We start from the raw sequence: 20,097 nt of genomic DNA, 5'->3' as shown, positions 1-20,097 counted from the left end.
CCAGGCATGGTGGTGCACGCCTGTAATCCCAGCTACTCAGGAGGCTGAGGCCAGAGAATCACTTGAACCTGGGAGGTGGAGGTTGCAGTGAGCCGAGATGACGCAACTGCTCTCCAGCCTGGGCAACAGAGCAAGACTCCTATCTCAAAAAAGGAAAAAAAAGAGATGTGTTTCTTTTGCCTCAGTGGCTACATCTCCAGAATGGGAATCACTGGGATAGCAGGGCTAGATGGAAGGCTGTAATATAACTAGTAAAACTGATGGAAGGCACTCCGAAGCTGCAAGGGTGATTGAGATGCTTGTTAACAGCAATAGTAATCTAATAGCCTGTTCTTGATTTCCTACTTATCATTGTCTTGGCCTCAAGCAGCTATTTTCTACCAGCTTAAAATCCACTCAATTTTCTTCCTGTTCCTGAATAAAACTACTCTCAAAGCTCTTGCCTGTTACAGCAAGACTTTTTAATAGACTTTTCCTTGTAGGACCATGAGACATATGTCCAATTAACAGAATAACTTCACTTAAATATACAGATAAACTGTTGACTGATAACAGCAGGACATATGAGAGGCTAATTTAAGGCAAGGTGGTTCAGGAACTGGGGTGCTGTCCCTTCCGTAACCCCAATCTGTCTTTAAATTAATCTTCCCCTCCAATTTATTATTATTATTATTTTTGAGACAGGGTGTCCCTCTTATCACTCAGGTTGGAGTGCAGTGGTGTAATCATGGCTCACTGCAGCCTGGACTTCCCAGGCTCAGGTGGTTCTCCCACTTCGGCCTCCCAGGTACTTGGGACTACAGGCATGCATTTCCATGCCCGGCTAATTTTTTGTTTGTTTATTTATTTTTTAGAGATGGGGTTTCACCATGTTGGTCAGGCTGGTCTCGGCTTCCCAAAGTGCTGGGATTACAAGCATGAGCCACCATGCATGGCCTATTTATTTATTTATTTATTTTTGAGATGGAGTTTTGCTCTTACTGCCCAGACTGGAGTGCAATGGCTCAATCTTGGCTCACCGCAACCTCCGCCTCCTGGGTTCAAGCTATTCTCCTGCCTCAGCCTCCTGAGTAGCTGGGATTATAGGCATAGACTACCACGCCCAGCTAATTTTTATATTTTTAGTAGAGATGGGGTTTCTCCATGTTGGTCAGGCTGGTCTCGAACTCCTGACCTCAGGCGATCCACCTGCCATGGCCTCTCAAAGTGCTGGGATTACAGGCATGAGCCACCGTGCCCAACCTGTTTTTTTGTATTTGTAGTAAAGATGGTGTTTCACCATGTTGCCTAGGTTGGTTTCTTCCTAGGCTCAAGTGATCCACCTGCCTTGGCCTACCTAAGTGCTGGGATTATAGTCATGAACCACTGTACCTGGTCCCCCTCCAGCTTTTTACTTGTGGGAAAGATCTTTACTCCCCAACACATTATAGAATGAAGAGGGATGTCTCTTCAGTGCCTGGTCACAGTGCAGAGTATCTAAGCCACTATTCATTCAGCCAGTTATTCAGTGCGATATTTAGTAAATGCCTACTATGTGCCAGGCACTGTGTGGGGCGCTGGGTATACAATGGTCTGTTCTTGGGAGGACAAGAGATAATTCACAGTGATGGAACTTACAAACACATCTGCTCCAGGAGCATAGGAGACTTGTTTTGTATTGCTTGCTGCTGTGTCTGCAGCGCTAAGAACAGTGCTTGACACACAGTGGCCTCAGTGTATACTTTTCAGGGAATCAGTGTGGTAAGGAAACAAGGTCATTTCAACTCTTGCTGAGTGCCCTAAAGGAGATAAATGTAGTCATGGGATAAAGAGTAGCTGTTGAAGAGGCTCGGGAAGGGCTCTCTTGCATGACATTTTTTAGCTAAAACTGAAGAATGATAAAGAACTAGCAAGTGAAGGGCTGCAGGGAGACTGAGAGAAGAGGCAGGGCTGGCCATGTGATTATGGGAATAGTGCAAATGCAAAGGCTGGGCTCTGGCTGGGCATGGGGAAGTCAGCCTCCCTTCCCATGGCCCTGCTGCCCCAAGCTTCAAAGGATGGGCAGTTCCCAGGAAATGGCGAGCTGTGTGCTGGGGCATGCTCAGGATCTAGATAGGGGTGGGTGAAAGGTGCTGGCTGAGCTGTGTGGTCAGCTTGCTGTGGCTGTACTAGTCTAGGATGGGGCTGGATAACACTTGGCACCTATGTGACCCCAACCCTCCCCATACCTGTGTCAAGGCTGCCTGCCGGGACGGAGAGCGATGGCACAGTGCAGGCCTCCTCTTCCCGGTGCACTAGTTGCAGAGAGCAGCAGTGACAGCAGGTAGAAGTAGGGAGGCAGGGCCAGATGTGGTGGCTGGTATGTAATCCCAGCACTTTGGGAGGCCGATGCAGGTGGATGACCTGAGATCAGGAGTTTCAGACCAGCCTGGGCAAGATGGTGAAACTAAAAATATAAAAATTAGCCAGGCAAGGTGGCACACACCTCCTCAGCTACTCGGGAGGCTGAAGGCAGGAGAGTCGTTTGAACCCAGGAGGTCAAGGCTGCAGCAAGCCAAGATTGCACCACTGCACTCCAGCCTGGGGGACAGAGTGAGACCGTGTCTCAAAAATAAATAAATAAATAAATAAATAAATAAATAAATAAGGTAGGGAGGTAGGTAGAGTCAGAGTACTGGGGGCAGGGAATGATCAGCCAAGGAGGTGGGACTGTGTGGAGCTGAGTCTCCCAGTACACCTTCCTTTATCCCATCAGACTTCACTTTCAAAGCACAAATTCAAAAGTAATGAAGAATTTCAAGATGGCTACTGTATTAGTTTCCTATGACTTCTCTGACAAATGTTTACAAACATAGTGGTTTCACACAAGTCTAGAATGGTTCTCACTGGGAGAAAATTAAGGTGTCAGCAGAGTTGTGATTATTCTGGAGGCTCTAGGGGAGAATTCTTTTCCTTTCTTTCTTTCTTTCTTTCTTTCTTTTTTTTTTTTTTTTTTCCAGCTTGTAGAGGCTGCCCACATTCCTTGGCTCATGGTCCCATTCCTCCATCTTCAAAGCCTGAAACATCCGTCTAAGTCCTTCTCCGACTTCCATCTCTCTGCTCCCTTCTGCCTTTCTCTTCCACTTATAAAAGCCATAGTGATTACAGCAGGCCAATCTGAGAAATTTCACTATCAAGGTCAGCAGATTAAGAAATAAACTGGCTGTGTGTGGTGGCTCACACCTGTAATCCCAGGATTTTAGGAGGCCGAGGCAGGAGGATCATGTGAGGCCTGGAGTTTTAGACCAGCTGTAGTCCCAGCTACTTGGGAGGCTGAGGCAGGAAGATCACTTAAGTCCAGGAGTTCGAGGCTGCCGAGAGCTATGATTAAGAAGGCTTAAGCTATGATTAAGGGCACAGTTGTACCCCAGCCTGGGTGACAGAGCGAGATGTTGTCTCTGTAAAACAATGAAACACAACATACAAACAGAAAAATTTGTCAGTTCTTTCATTTTTTTGCTGACAAATTTAAGCAAATTATAGAAATCATGGCGTTTCACCTGTGATTGCACTGTGCATCTCTAACAACTGATACTTTTCTAAGTTATCACACTGTGATTATCTCAGCTAATGATATTAACTGGAGTTCTTCAATTTCATCTAATTTCTATGTGTGTTCACTTGTCCCCCAAATGTGCTGCCTGTTGGTCTTCACACTGGCCCTGAGCTTTGTGCCTATTTTAACTGTCTCTCTAAGATTAGAGTGAGGCCTCCTTCCCTGTATCTTTCAGGGTATTCTTTTCTTTTCTTTTTTTTTTTTTGTGATAAAGTCTTACTCTGTCACACAGGCTGGAGTGCTGGAGTGCAGTAGCATGATCTCAGCTTACTGCACCCTCTGCCTCCCGGGTTCAAGCGATCCCCCTGCCTCAGTCTCCCAGGTAGCTGGGATTACAGGTGTACGCCACCATGCCCAGCTAATTTTTGTGTTTTTAGTAGAGACAGCTTTCACCATGTTGGCCAGGCTGATCTCGAACTCCTGACCTCAAGTGACTCACCTGCCTTGGCCTCTCAAAGTGCTAGGATTACAGGTCTGAGCCACCACGCCTGGCCATTGGTATTTTTCTTTTCTTTTCTTTTTTTTTTTTTTTTTGAGACGGAGTTTCGCTCTCGTTACCCAGGCTGGAGTGCAATGGCGCGATCTCGGCTCATCGCAACCTCCGCCTCCTGGGCTCAGGCAATTCTTCTGCCTCAGCCTCCTGAGTAGCTGGGATTACAGGCACGCGCCACCATGCCCAGCTAATTTTTTTGTATTTTTAGTAGAGACGGGGTTTCACCATGTTGACCAGGATGGTCTCGATCTTTCGACCTCGTGATCCACCCGCCTCGGCCTCCCAAAGTGCTGGGATTACAGGCTTGAGCCACCGCGCCCGGCCTATTTTTCTTTTCTTTTCCTTTTTTTTTTTGAGATCAGATCCAGGCTGGAGTGCTATGGCTGAAACATGGCTCATTGCAGCTTCTACCTCCTGGGCTCAAGTGATTCTCCTGCTTCAGCCTCCTGAGTAGCCGAGATTACAGATGTATGCCACTACTCCTAACTAATCTACAAATATTTTGTAGACACGGGGCTATACTACGTTGCCCGGGCTGGTCTCAAATTCCTGGCTTCAAGTGATTCTCCCGTCTCAGACTCTCAAAGTGCTAGGATCACAGGCATGAGAAACCTTGTCTGGCCAGAGTTTTGTGTTCTGTTCTTTCCCACCAGCCCCCAAGAGCCCAAGACTGTGAGAAAATGAAAAAGACTCGTGTCCTCCATTCAGGCCTGTGGCCTGAGCAGGTGTGGTGGGGAAGGGAAGCAGGCTGGCTGCTGTATTCCGCCCGCAGCCTAACACTTGTTTTTCTGGTCTGTAATTGCCATTCCAGAGATGCCCTCACTCTTCTAGCCGCAGAACAACTGTTGAGAACAAATTAATTATGCATCTTCTCAGTGTGTGTGATTAAGGGGCAGATGGAGGGAAGAGTTCTCTTCAGCTTTTCTGGCAACTGGGCTCCCAAATGGATGCGTTCCAGACCAAAGAGTACGTGTCCTGGGCTCCTGTGGGCATCTGGGTTTGTCTGTGTGGTGGCAGGCTCGCTCACCGCAGGCGGGGTCACACGTTGCCAGTAATAATATTATTAATCCCTTAAATTTGCAGCTCATTTGCTGTTTGCTGAGGGCTTGCACAGTCACATCAGCTCATTTGTTGGGATTTCAGGGATGCTGGAACAACTTTCTTTGCTTCATTCTTCCCTAAATCATTATTGATGCTTGTAATTTCACCATTAGAAAGTAATTCCTTTGGCCTAAACTCTGTTCCTTATTAAAATGTATCCTTGGCAGCTGTGTAGTATGTTCTATTCATTAAGCTTTCTCAGCCACCAGCAACTGCCCTCTCCAGATACCCGCTTGTGCCACCTTCCTTTTAGGATGGTCTTCCCTGAAACAGAACTTACATTTGTAACCTGTCCCATTTCATAGAAATCTGCTCTAGGTTATTTGGACTGGCTGGAGAGACATATAAAGAAACCCCTGCCAGGATGTCAATGACTGAACGTAATTTTTTTTTTTTGGACAGAATCTCACTGTGTTGCCCAGGCTAGAGTGCAGTGATGCGATCTTGGCTCACTGGAACTTCTGCCTGAAGGTTCATGCAATTGGGTTCAAACAATTCTTGTGCCTCAGCCTCCCAAGTTGCTGGGTCTGTAGGTGTGTGCCACCATGCCTGGCTAATTATTTTTGTATTTTAGTAGAGATGGGGTTTCACCATGTTGGTCAGGCTTGTCTCGAATTCCTGAGCTCAGGCAATCCACCTCCCAAAGTGCTAGGATTAGAGGTATGAGCCGCCGCGCCTGGCCTGATCATAATTTCTTACGTTAACACCTCTAGGGAATATTCTCATTTTTACCGGAGCCTCCTGGAAACATAGTGCTTAATGCAAAGGAATCTGTGTCCCTTTACCCTATCATGTCAGTGTCTTTGGTCTTAGTTCTCCACTCTGTTGGACTCCCTTAGAAAGGCAGTGTGGGGATCAGGCCCTGTCAGGTCCACACTGAGAGCAGACTCTTTCTGTATAACTCAGTTTGGGCGCTAGCCTGGAGTGCAGTTCATTGGGGCAGGGGAGAAAGTGGAATTGACTACATAGATGATGGTGTGACATAATGTCCATCTTCCAGAAGGAGAGAAGGAAGACTGAGGCACAGAGACAACAATCTACTTGGAGTTAAGGCTAGAATTAAAATTTTGTCTTCAGAACCCCAGTAACAGAGTTGTAGGTTTTTAGTCAGAAGACAGCTTAGAAACATCTAGGTCTTGCAAATCAACAGGAAGTAAGTGTATTTTAAAATTAAAAAACAAAAAATCTAGCTCTGGGAAAGCAAAGACATTTCATTTGCAAATTCCAGTTGATTAGTAGTGGTTGTCTGAGTGCAGGCTGGAGAATGAGCAAGTCATTACCAGGACTCACTGAGTGCATGCTGTGGTTGATTGGTGATGTCTGACGTGTGCCGTGAGTGCAGTCATAGAGGAGAGGCACATAGGCACTCACTTGCTATTCCTTACTCTGCTCAACCTCTCAACTTACAGATGAGCTGAGGTCTAAGAAGCTGAGATGAGTTGTTCAGGATCGTATAAGTAGGGGCGGTAATTGGCATAATTATCCCAGAATCTAGGTCCCTTGAGTCTTGGTTCAAAACTTTTTCTTCTGAAGTGTATGGGTATTCTAAGAGGTATTTCATTATGGTCTTCGAGTTAGACTGCTGGAGTTCAAATCCCAGCTCTGCCACTAATTAGCTGTGTGCTGTTGGTCAAGCCATTTAACCTTTCTGAGCCTTAACTGCTTCATCTTTAAACTATGTAGGATGATTATGGAATTAAATGAGAAAATACATGTATAAGGGGTTCAAAGGAGGGCCTAACACATAGTAAATACTTAATCCATGTTAGTAGCTCAATTAAAATGTTACTTTTTTTTTTCTTTTTGAAACTGGGTCTTGCTCTGTCGCCTAGGCTGGAGTGCAGTGGTGCAATCTCAGCTCACTGCAACCTCTGCCACCTGGGTTCAAGCAGTTTTCCTGCCTCAGCCTCCCTAATAGCTACAGGCACATGCATCACCACACCCGGCTAATTTTTGTGTTTTTAGTAGAGATGGGGGTTTCACCATGTTGGCCAGGCTGGTCTCGTACTCCTGGCCTCAAGTGATCTGCCCACCTCAGCCTCCCAAAGTGTTAGGATTACAGGCGTAAGCCACTGTGCCCGGCCAAAATGTTTCTTTTAAAATTGAGTTGTCTTTCTAGATTCATGGTGGACATAGACACAAAATCTTGCCCTGCTCACTCCCTCTGTGGTGTCCCTCAGGGTTGCCCCTTGGAAATACCTGCTTCTCTTTCTTCCCCATGGTCTGCTGTGGAATCATTTGGGTTTGAAGTGCTCCTGGAATTTGTAATTTTGTGATGAAAAGTCCCACAGTACTAATAACCAGGTGTGAGATGGTGCTGGATCTGTCACTACCTGCGGTTCTGGGGCAGCTTTTTCACACTCCCTAGACCTTCATTTTGGTTTGGGTGTGTGATGCAGCCCTGGAGGCCTGGCTGTGGTCCCCAGGGACCAGCTGCCACACGGAGCCTCTCTTGGCCATTTTACTTAGTTGCTCCTCTGACAAGAATGTCACTATAGCACCTCCTTCTGACCATCTCTGCTCCCCTAAGCCAATGTATCTTCTCCCACCCATCCTGAACCTCGTTTTTAGACTAGACCTCAACAGCCAGCAGGTGCCAGCCCCGTCCTCACAGCTGCGCCTCCTATAGGCTTAGAAAGCAGGGCCTAGTCAGAGCCTAGACCCAAAGCTATGCTGTGGTCTCCCTGTCGTTTTTTTTTTTTGAGACAGAGTCTTGCTCTGTTGCCAGGCTGGAGTGCAGTGGTACGATCTCGGCTCACTGCAGCCTCTGCCTCCCGGGTTCAAGTGATTCTCCTGCCTCAGCTTCCTGAGTAGCTGGGATTACAGGTATGTGCCACCACACCCAGCTAATTTTTGTGTTTTTGGTAGATACGGGGTTTCACCATGTTGGCCAAGATGGTCTCGATCTGACTTCGTGATCTGCCCACCTCAGCCCTCTCCCCATCTTAGTCCAGCCATGTAGGACCCTGGGTAACAGTTCCCTTAGGGTGACCCTGAGGAGGACCCAGGGAAGCCTTGTGAAGCAGGCGGACTCCATGACTGTTCTGGAAGCCAGGCCTGCAGTGATGGGGCTTTGATTCTTCCCCTGCCTGATTCAAGAAGGGAATGTGGAGGGCTCTCTGGGTGTCTTGTGATAGGGTGGTGGCTCTCATTGAGTGTATCATCTGTGATGCCACATCCCAGCTGATTTTTGGGAAAAACTCCTATTCTGGATCCTCCAACAGAGATCTTCCTGGGGTCTGCCCAGCTGATCCCTGCTGAGGACTGGTGGCAAGGAGGCCTTCCCACTGGGGAATGGTCAAGTCATTGTCCCCAACATTGGCAAGCCTTGTTGCTCTGGGCCTCTCATTGGTTCCCAGCCTCGTTTGGTTGCAACCTGACCATGTCTAGGGCTGCTCCCCTGCCTTTTCTTCTGTGGACCCAAAGCAGAACAGCTGATAATAGCCATGGAGCTGCCGCGTGGGCAGAAGCCCCGTTCCTCTTCAAGAGAGGCTCAGACAAAAGGAGGATTTTGAGCCATGCTGGGGGAAAGGAACTCCTTGATCTGCCCTTGATTCTGGGATTGTGGAAGGCAGCAGCATCACTTGTAAGAGGGGAGAGGCATGGTGTGGAGAATGGGTCAGGTCAGTACGGGAGGAGGTAAGGGGAGGTAGGCATGGGTCCAGGCTGAGAGGATTTTGGGCAGGTGAAAAGGAGAGTGGTGTGGTGAGGCTATGGAGGTATCATGCAAAGGCCTGGGGCCTGGGGATGGCACAGGAGAGAGCTGATCACCGTGGCTGGAGGGTAGAGAGTGAGGTGGAGAGGGTGAGAGATGAGGCCACAGGACAGCTGGGCTGCATCGTGTGGGCTTGTCAGGAGTTTAAACTTCATACTAGACCAGGCATGGTGGCTCATGCCTGTAATCCCAGCACTTTGGGAGGCCAAGATGGGTGAATCACTTGAGGTCAGGCGTTCAAGACCAGCCTGGCCAACATGACGAAACCCCGTCTTCACTGAAAATACAAAAATCAGCCAGGTGTGGTGGCGGGCACCTGTAATCCCAGCTACTTGGGAGGCTAAGGCACAAGAATTGCTTGAACCCAGGAGGTGGAGGTGGCAGTGAGCTGAGATCCTGCCACTGCCCTTCAGCCTGGGTGATGAGTGAGACTCCATCTCAAACCAACGAAAAAAACTCACTTCAGTCTAGGGGCAGTGAGGCAGTGAGGACATTTGAAGGGTTATCATTGAAGATCGTTTTCCTTTTCCCACTGTGGCCAGTGTGCTGCTCTTCCTGGCTCTGCCTGGTTGGGCTGCACAGTCCTCTAGTGTGGTCTGGTTGCCGTCGTTAGAGACCGCATGCCGGCCTTCCTGGCCTCCTTCTCCCAATGATTCCCAATCTCTGTTTATACAGCAAGGCCTTCCAGATCCCCCTGTGTGTTCATGGATTTGCTCCTAATCTCAGAGTTTGTTTGCTGATTTACTGGGACAGCTCCCGGGAGGCCAGACATGGCCAGAGCCATGGTGGCCATGTGGCCCACCACTGACACTTAGCTGAGGCTCAGCTGGGGACTTGGGTGGGTGGGCATTGTGAGGAACTGCTGAGGACAATACTGAGGGCGCCATAGCAGGCACTGGCCACCTGGATATTTTTCTTTGTCTTTTAAAAAATTTTAAAAATAAATAGAGATGGGGGGTCTAGTTATGCTGACCAGGCTGGTCTCAAACTCCTGGCCTCAAGCAGTCCTCCCATCCTGGCCTCTCAAAGTGCTGGGATTACAGGCAAGAGCCACTGTGCTGGCCTGGATGTTTTTCTTCTAATTCATGAGGAACGTGTAACGGTTTGGATGGGTGGCAGAGTCTAGAGAAAGACAGATGTTTTGCAAGGAGAAGACAATGTTTCAAACCCTGAATCTACTATTTACTGGCTAAGTAACCTTGGCAAGACTTCTAATTTTTGGAGCCCAAGTTCTTGCATCTGTGCAATGAGGAGAATGATAGTACTCATCTCAAGGGCTCTTGCCTGGGTCAGGTGAGATAAGTGTGTGAAAGGTTTCATGCATTTTATTTTAATTAATTAATTAATTATTTGAGATGGAGTATTGCTTTGTTGTCCAGGCTGGAGTACAGTGGTGCAATCTCAGCTCACTACAACCTCTGCCTTCTGGGTTTTTTTTTTTTTTTTTTGAAAGCGTGAGATGGAGTCTCCTCACTCTTTCACCCAGGCTGAAGTGCAGTGGTGTGGTCTCAGCTCACTGCAACCTCCGCCTCCCGGGTTGCAATGATTCTTCTGCTTCAGCCTTCCGAGTAGCTGTGATTACAGGTGTGCACCATCATGCTGGACTAATTTTTGTATTTTTAGTGGAGACGGAGTTTCACCATGTTGCCCAGGCTGGTCTTGAACTCTTGACCTCATGATCCAACCACCTCAGCCTCCCAAAGTGTTGGGATTATAGGCGTGAATCACCATGCCTGGCCTCTAATTTACTTTTGATTCTTCTTTGCCCCATGAGTTCTTTGGAACTGTGTTATTTAGTTTCTTTCCTTTTTTTTTTGAGACAGTCTCACTTTGTTGTCAAGGCTGGAGTGCAGTGGCATGATGATGGCTCACTACAACATTGACCTCCTGGGCTCAGGCAGTGCTCCCACCTCTCAGCTACTTGGGTATCTGGGGCTACAGGCATATGTCACTATGCCTTGCTAATTTTTTTCATTTTTATGTTTTGTAAAGATGGGCTCTCACTATGTTACCCAGCCTGGTCTTGAACTCCTGGCCTCAAGTGATCCTCCTGCCTCAGCCTCCCTAAGTGCTAGGTTTACAGGCATGAACCACTGAGCTCGCCCTTACTTTTCAGCTATTTGGGAATTTTCCAGAGGTTTTGTTATTGATTCGTACTTTGGTTCCATTGTGGTCAGAGAATATATTTTATATCTTTTGATCCTTTTACATTTATTGAGATTTGCTTTATGACACAGAATGTGGTCTCTTGGCTGTGTGTGGTGGCTCATGCCTGTAATCCCAGTGCTTTGAGAGGATCAGATAGGACGATCACTTGAGGCCACGATATTGAGACCAGTCTGGGCAGCATAGTGAGACCCCAACTCTACAAAACATTTAAAAAAATTATCTGGGTGTGGTCGTGTGCGCCTGTAGTCCCAGCTACTGGGGAGACCAAAACAGGAAAATCCCTTGAGGCCAAGAGTTCAAGGCTATAGTAAACAATGATGGTGTCACTATACTTTAGGCTAGGAGACACAGTAAAACCTTGTCCCAAAAAGCAAACAAAAAGAATATGGTCTCTTGGTAAATGTTCCTTTTATACTTGAAAATAATGTATGTTCTGCTGTTGTTGGACAGAGTGTTCTATGAATGTCAGTTCTACAAATGCCAATTAGCTGGTAGTGTTCAAGTCTCTTATATCCTTACTCATTTTCTGTTACATCATATATTGAGACAGATACTGAAATCTCTGCCTATAATGTGGATTTTTTGGTTTCTCTTTGCAGTTCCATTAGTTTTTTTTCTTCATGTATTTCGAAGCTCTGTTATTGGATGTGTAAATGTTTAGGATGGTATATCCTCTTGATGGATTGATCCCTTTATTGTTATGAAACGATTTTCTTTATCCGTGATAATCTTTTCTCTGTAATAAATTTTGTCTGCTATAATATAGCTGTTTCAGCTTTCTTTTGATTAGCATTGGCATGATAGATCTTTTTCCATCCTTCTATTGGGTTGGTGCAAAATAATTGCTGTTTTTGCCGTTACTTTTAATGAAAACAGCGATTGCTTTTACACCAACTCAATACATTTAACCTATTTGTGTTTTTATATTTGAAGAGCATTTCTTGTAGGCAGCATATGTTTGTTTCTTTTTTTTTTAAGACAGAGAGTTTCACCCTTTTGCCTAGTCTGGAGTGAAGTAGTACCATCTTGGCTCACTGCAACCTCTGCTCCCCAGGTTCAAGTGATTCTCCTGCCTCACCCTCCTGGGTAGCTAGGATTATAGATTCCTGCCACTATGCCTGGCTAATTTTTGTATTTTTTTTTTTTTCAGACGGAGTTTTGCTCTTGTTACCCAGGCTGGAGTGCAATGGCGTGGTCTCGGCTCACCGCAACCTTCGCCTCCTGGGTTCAGGCGATTCTCCTGCCTCAGCCCCCTGAGTAGCTGGGATTACAGGCACGTGCCACCATGCCCAGCCAATTTTTTGTATTTTTAGTAGAGACGAGGTTTCACCATGTTGACCAGGATGGTCTCGATCTCTTGACCTTGTGATCCACCCGCCTCGGCCTCCCAAAGTGCTGGGATTACAGGCGTGAGCCACCACACCCAGCCAATTTTTATATTTTTATATTTTTAGTAGAGTTTTACTATATTTTTAGTAACATTGCCCAGGCTGGTTTTGAACTCCTGACCTCAGGTAATCCTCCTGCCTTGGCTACTCAAAGTGCTAGGATTAAAAGTGTGAGCTACTGCGCCCGGCCATATTTGGTTCTTTTTAAGATGAGTTTGACAACCTCACTGTTAAGTAGGGTGTTTAGGGATAATTGATAAGGTTGGATTTATGTCTTTGATCTAGCTATTTGTTTTCTATTTGTTCTATTTGCCCTACTCTTGTTTCCTTTCTTATGCCTTCTTTTGAATTGAGTATTTTTCATGGTTGCATTTTACCTCCTTTGTTGGCTTTTTGTTAATTTAATGATTGCTTTAGTTTATAGTATATATCTTGTCTATATTTAAGTGATATTATAGTACTTCACAGAGTATAAGAATCTTAAAATCATATACTTCCATTTCTTCTCAAGGTTTTTTTTTTTTTTTTTTTTTTTTTTTTTTTTAAATGATTCAGTCCCCGTAGAGACTGCCAAAAATTGCTAACTATGTTTCAAGTCATCATGGCAGGGTATTGGGAAAAATTTTCAATTAGCAATAATTGCGCCTCGGATAATCCTCATTGGCTACGATACTGCCACTGCACAGCGCTTCTTCTCAAGTTTTATGCTATTGATGTAATACATGCTTTTATGTTATAAACACCACAGTACATTGTTACTGCTTTTGCTTAAGCAATTATTTATCTTTTCTTTTTTTTTGGCCCACTCAGATCATTTATCCTTTAAAGAGATAAATATTAAAAAAATTCTTGTGTATTTGCTCAGAAACTTGCTATTTCTGGTCTCTTTGTTCCCTTATATAGATGCATATATTTATCTGTTTTCATTTCTCTTCTGCTGGATGAAGATTCTTTAACGTCTCTTGTAGTGCAGGATATGAAATCTATTAGTTTTCCTATGTCTGCAAAGGTTTTTTACCTTTATTTTTGGAAGATTTTCTTTGCTGGGTATAGAATTCTTTGTTTTCAGAGATGTAGCTATATACTAACTTCTGCTTGTATTGTTTCCAGCGAAAAATCTGCTGTCATTTTTATCTTTATTCTTTTGTCTGTATCTTTTTTCTCTGTATAAATTGTTTAAAAAAGTTATGTAGCTTTCTTCATGTTGCTTGTGCTTGGGCCTTGTTGAGGTCCTTGGATTTATTAGTTTATACATTAAAAAAAAATTAAATTTGGCTGGGTGTGGTGGCTCATGCCTGTAATTCCAGCACTTTGGGAGGCTGAGACAGGTGGATCATGAGGTCAGGAGTTCAAAACCAGCCTGACCAACAAGGTGAAATGCCATCTCTACTAAAAATACAAAAGTTAGCTGGGCATGATGGTGTGTACCTGTAATCACAGCTACTCGGGAGGGTGAGGCAGGAGAATAGCTTGAACTGGGGAGATGGAGTTTGCAGTGAACTGAGATCACACCACTGCATTCCAGCCTGAGCAACAAAGTGAGACTCTGTTTAAAAAAAAAAATTAAATTAAATTTGCTGGGTATGCTGTCTGGCCCATGCCTGTAATCCCAGCACTTTGGGAGGCCAAAGCTGGCAGATCACCTGAGGTCAAGAGTTCAAGACCAGCCTGGTCAACATGGTAAAACACTGTCTCTACTAAAATACAAAAATTAGCCAGATGCAGTGGTGGGCACCTGTAATCCCAGCTACTTGGGATGCTGAGACAGGAGAACTGCTTGAACCCAGGAGGCGGAGGTTGCAGTGAGCCGAGATTGTGCCATTACACTCCAGCCTGGGCAACAGAACGAGACCGTCTCAAAAAAAAAAAGAAAAAAAGAAAATCAAATTTGAAAAAATTTCAGCCATTATATCTTTAAATATATCTTATATATGTATTTTGTACCACATCTCTTCTCCTTTGGGGTCTTCAACTATATATTTGCTAGACGGGTTGAATTTGTTCCACACTTCACTGATGTTCTTTTCAGTAAAAAAATTATTTTTACTTCTATGTGTTTCATTCTGAATAGATTCTATTGCCAGGTTTTCATGGTCACTAATCTTTTTTTTTTTTTTTTTTTTTTTTTTTTTTTTTTTTTTTTTTTTCTGAGAAGTTGTTTTGCTCTTGTTGCCAAGGCTGGAGTGCAATGGCACAATCTAGGCTCGTTGCAACCTCTGGCTTCTGGGTTCAAGCAATCCTCCTGCCTCAGCCTCCTGAAGAGCTGGGATTACAGATGCGCACCACCATCCTGGCTGATTTTTTGTATTTAGAAGAGACAGGGTTTCACCACCATGTTGGTCAGGCTGGTCTTGAACTTCTAACCTCAGTTGATCCACCTGCCTTGGCCTCCCAAAGTATTGGGATTACCAGCGTGAGCCACTGTGCTCGGCCCAATCTTTTTTTATGTTTTAATTTTTTAGAGACAGGATCTTGCTGTGTTGCCTAGGCTAGTCTCGAAATCTCCGGCTCAGGCAATCATCCCCCTTAGCCTCCTAAAGTGCTGGGATTACAGGCGTGAGACATCATGCCTGTCCTTATTATTATTATTATTATTTTTTGCTCTGCAATGTCTGATCTGCCATTAAGCTCATCTCTTGTGCTTTTCATCTCATGCGTTACATTTTTAATATCTAGAAGTTTGATAGAGTTCACTTTCTGTCTCGTTTATGCCGTCCATATCTTGGCTCACTATTGCCTCTGTCTCCTGGGCTGCCTCCGCCCCCCAAATAGCTGGGACTTCAGGCACACGCCGCTGTGTAGGTCGTTTTTGTGTTTTTTGTAGAGATGGGATTTTGGCATGTTGCCCAGACTGGTTTTGAACTCCTGAGCTCAAAACCAGTCGGCCTCCCGAATTGCTGGGATTACAGGTGAGAGCTGCCGTGCACAGCATTGTGCTTCTATTTTTAGGGTGGTAGATATTTTTGTATTCTTATACATTTTGAGCTTTGTTCTGGGACACTGTTAAGTTACTTAGAAGTAATTTGCTTTAGGCCGGGCACGGTGGCCCAAGCCTGTAATCCCAGCACTTTGGGAGGTCAAGGCGGGTGGATCACGAGGTCAAGAGATCGAGACCATCCTGGTCAACATGGTGAAACCCTGTCTCTACTAAAAATACAAAAAAATTAGCTGGGCGTGGTGGCGCGTGCCTGTAGTCCCAGCTACTCAGGAGGCTGAGGCAGGAGAATTGCCTGAACCCAGGAGGCGGAGGTTGCGGTGAGCCGAGATCGCGCCATTGCACTCCAGCCTGGGCAACAAGAGCGAAACTCCATCTCAAAAAAAAAAAAAAAAAAGAAGTAATTTGCTTTTTTTAAGATCTTGCTTTGAATATTTGTTAAATGGCAATGGAACAGTATTTGTTTTTGGATATATATCATTACTGATGCAAGGCTTTCTGGGTATTGCAACAAATGTCCCTTGGATTATGAGACTTTTTTCAGTTTGGCTGGTGGAAATAGGCCCTATGAATCGTACTCTTTTTGGGTTCTTTTCCTGGACTCAGGCAATTTTTGGATATGCATGTGCTGATTAGTACTCAGCTGTATATGAGGTGGGCTCTCTGCATATCTTTAGTGTTCTTTCTTTTACACTTTTCTCTTCACTGCTCTGTCCTTTGAACTCTTTCTGGACTGTCAGCTCCATCTCCTCATCTCAAGGAGTCTTCTGGTCACTGACTGGCTTCCCCTCCCTGCCACGTCAGCCTGGAAAGTGCCAATGCAGTGAACTAGGGCATTCATCATGTTCACCTTGTTTCTTTTTCATCTCTCAGGGATCACTTGTTCTTCCTTGTCTAATGTCCAGTATCTTGAAAACTGTTGTTTTATATGTGTTGTCCAGTTTTTTTCAGATGGGAAGGTAATTTTAGTCCCTGTTTTCGATGAAATGTCAAGGCTGACATCATGATTTATGGCCTAAAAAACTCCAAGTTTAGCGTTGCCATTTCCTAAGATGGGGAAGACTGTGGGAAGAATAGGTTTGGTGGTGGTGGGAGTAGGGGGAAAGTCAGGCTAAGTTTGAAGAGCCTGTTGGATATTGGAGTAATTGATGTCACAGAGGCAGTTGGAATCAGCAAGCTCCAGTCAGAGGACAGGTCTGAACAGCAGATACACGTCTCTGTGTCATCAATGTGTGGGTGGTATTTACAGCCATGATACTGGTTGAGATCCCCAAGGGAATATAGCTAGAGTATTGGATTAATCCCATTTTTTATTTTCTGTATTTTCTGGTGCTTTCACATCTTGAGGTTTTGCTGGCATTGGAGAGACTGCTCCTCCCAGGGTCAACTAATTCCTAGAGATAGGTAGCAGCTCTTTTGGGAGTGTGCCTTTTTTTTTTTTTTAGATGGAGTCTCACTCTGTCATCCAGGCTGGAATATAGTGGCGTGATCTTGGCTCATTGTGACTTCCACCCCTGGGTCCAAGCAATTCTTGTGCCTCAGCCTCCTGAGTAACTGGGATTGCAGGTGGCCATCACCCTGCCCGGCTAATTTTTTTGTATTTTTAGTAGAGATGGGGTTTTGCCATGCTGGCCAGGCTTGTCTTGAACTCTTGACCTTAGGTGATCTGCCTTTGTTTGCCTCCCAAAGTGCTAGGATTACAGGGGCGAGCCACTGCTCACAAGAGTCTGCTTTTCATATTGCAGACCAACAATTCAGAGCCCGTACCTCACAGCCATCTACTTTATCAGGCTCTTACAGTCTGGGCTACTATTCCCCTGTCCTAATTGCCCCATCATTAGGTAGTGGAAAACTAGGTACAGCTCCTATCCCCCAGAGCCCATGAAATTATTCAAACTAACTGGTCCTAATCTGTTTACCCTGCCTTGACCATTCCTTTGCAGGGAATAGCAGCAAAGGCTCTTGTCCACGTTTTTCCTCCTTTCCCCTCTGCCTTTGATTCTGGTGCTGCCCAACGTGGCCTTGCGTGGCATGCCATCATGCTATTTCTAGAGATTTGTGAGCAAAGACTTCTGCTTTCATGGTAATCATTTCTGTGTTTGTGTGTCTTACGACACATGATTGAAACAAATCCCAATCCGCTTGTTCTAAGTATAGAAACACCAGCTCTGGCTAAGTGGACACACGTATTACCTCAGCTCATTTAATCTTTGTAGCAGCCCTATGAGGTGTAGGTACTATTTTTATCTTACTTTTATAGATGAAAAGACTGAAGTATAGAACAGTTATGTAACTTGCCCAAGTCCACCAGCTTCTGTGTGCCAGGCTGAAGTGCAATGACACGATCTTGGCTCGCCACAACCTCTGCCTCCTGGGTTCAAGCCATTCTCCTGTCTCAGCCTCCTGAGTAGCTGGGATTACAGGCATGCGCCACCACAACCAGCTAATTTTTTATTTTTAGTAGAGATGGGGTTTCTCCATATTGGTCAGGCTGGTCTTGAACTTCTGACCTCAGGTGATCCACCTGCCTCGGCCTCTCAAAGTGCTGGGATTACACAGACATGAGCCACCATGCCCAGCCCTGTGTTCTTAACTACAGAACTATCCCATGTGTGGTCAGAGTGGGATTTAGTTTGAGGTTAAACTCTTTTAATATATTTACAGACTGCAACATTTTCCCCCCCAAGACATAATGAGCTAGCTTTACTTTGCTTACTAAATGACAACGTAAAGATTAATATCCAGAAAAGAGACCTTGCAGACAGTACTGGCCTGATTTCTTGGGGATGAGGAGTTACAATTTCATTTTTTCTGAGGGGCAGTACAGATGTGTGCCATGTGACCCTGCCAAATTAGGAAAGAGATGCTGGATTCTTTCTGATCAAAGCTGGTACAATCTGTGTGGCAGAATCTTGCCCATTGAAAGCTGAAAAAAAAAAAAATCAGCTGGACTTTCCATTCTCAGAAGACACTGAAAAGGGATGATATAAAAACTTCTCTCATTATTGACATATTATTTATTACTCATAAGAAATTGGAAATATAGGCTGGGCGCGGTGGCTCACGTCTTTTTTTTTTTTTTTTTTTTTTTTTTTTTTGAGACGGAGTTTCGCTCTTGTTACCCAGACTGGAGTGCAATGGCGCGATCTCGGCTCACCGCAACCTCCGCCTCCTGGGTTCAGGCAATTCTCCTGCCTCAGCCTCCTGAGTAGCTGGGATTATAGGCACGCACCACCATGCCCAGCTAATTTTTTGTATTTTTAGTAGAGACGGGGTTTCACCATGTTGACCAGGTTGGTCTCGATCACTCGACCTCGTGATCCACCCGCCTCGGCCTCCTAAAGTGCTGGGATTACAGGCTTGAGCCACCGCGCCCGGCCGGCTCACGTCTTTAATCCCAGCACTTTGGGAAGCCAACCTGGGTGGATTACTTGAGGTCAGGGGTTCGAGACCAACCTGGGCAACATGACGAAACCCTGTCTCTACTAAAAATACAAAAATTAGCCGGGCATGGTGGTGGGCCCCCGTAATCCCAGCTACTCAGGAGGCTGAGTCAGGAGAATTGCTTGAACCTGGGAGGCAGAGGCTACAGTGAGCCAAGATCATGCCACTGCACTCCAGCCTGGGCAACGGAGTGAGACTCTGTCTCCAAAGAAAAGAAATTTGAAAAATACAGAAAAACCTATATAGAGGGAAAAAAATATTCTTATAATTTCACAGTCCAGAGATACCACTGTTAACACTTCATTCCTTTAGGGCTTAAATTTCTGACTAGAATAATTAATTAAACGTCAGTTTGGGATCTGTCACCTTCTCTTTCCATGTCTGCCCTTCTCTCTGTGTGTGGGGTGCGTATGTGTGTCTGTCTGATGGTCTCTTTCCTCTCTGTCACTCACATGCCCCTAACCCTCATTGGAGATACTGCTTGGCTCTGATGGGGAGCCAGGATTCAGTCTGACATTGATACCTTTCTGCCTACTTTTGGGTCTGGAACCCCTGCTCTTGGGGCTTTAGATGTGGGTAAAGGGTTGCCCTCCTTGAGTCTTGACTCCACCTGGCCTAATCAGTAACTAATCAACACTGAGTTGATCTTATTAGCTATTCATTGCCCCCCTCCAAAACCCCAAACCAAGCTGGCTGTAACAATGCTTTTAATTAATATGAGGCAGATTAAAACTTGGTCTAAAGAAAAAAAGAAAAAAATACCCTTGGCCGGGCACAATGGCTCACACCTTTAATCCCAGCACTTAGGGAGGCCGAGACGGGTGCCTTACTTGAGATCAGGAGGTCAAGACCAGCCTGGCCAATATAGTGAAACCTCATTTCTACTAAAAACATAAAAATTAGCTGGGCGTGCTGGTGCGAGCCTGGAATTTGTTACTTAGGAGAATTGCTTGTATCTGGGAGACAGAAATTTCAGTGAGCTGAGATTGGGCCACTGCACTCTAGCCGAGTGAGATTCTGTCTCAAAAAAAAAAAAAAAAAAAAAAGTCTAGCAGACCTTGAAGTGGACAGGCCCCTGTGGGCTTAAGGATGGCCGACCTGCTAGTGCCTGGAGTGTGAAGCATCCCCTCTGCTGTGGTGGGAGGTGGGTGGATGGGAGAATCACTTGAACCTCTGCCTCCTGGGTTCAAGTGATTCTCCTGCCTCAGCCTCCCCAGTAGCTAGGATTACAGTCATGTACCACCACGCCTGGCTAATTTTTGTATTTTTAGTAGATAC

The 20,097-nt window shown here is 45.4% G+C and overlaps 1 protein-coding gene and 1 non-coding gene across 6 annotated transcripts in view; one reads left to right on the top strand and one right to left on the bottom strand.

Moving 5' to 3' along the window:
* ADCK1 (aarF domain containing kinase 1) overlaps positions 1-20,097 on the top strand; it is a 152,261-nt gene that overhangs the window by 48,672 nt on the left and 83,492 nt on the right. The window lies entirely within an intron of this gene.
* LOC120364042 (U4 spliceosomal RNA) lies at positions 12,996-13,130 on the bottom strand. Its single transcript, XR_005579400.1, has one exon. It is a non-coding gene; the product is annotated as a U4 spliceosomal RNA (small nuclear RNA).

This window comes from Saimiri boliviensis, chromosome 2, assembly GCF_048565385.1.
Source record: "Saimiri boliviensis isolate mSaiBol1 chromosome 2, mSaiBol1.pri, whole genome shotgun sequence".
NCBI classification, from domain to species: domain Eukaryota; kingdom Metazoa; phylum Chordata; class Mammalia; order Primates; family Cebidae; genus Saimiri; species Saimiri boliviensis.
This window is presented reverse-complemented; position numbering and strand designations above follow the sequence as displayed.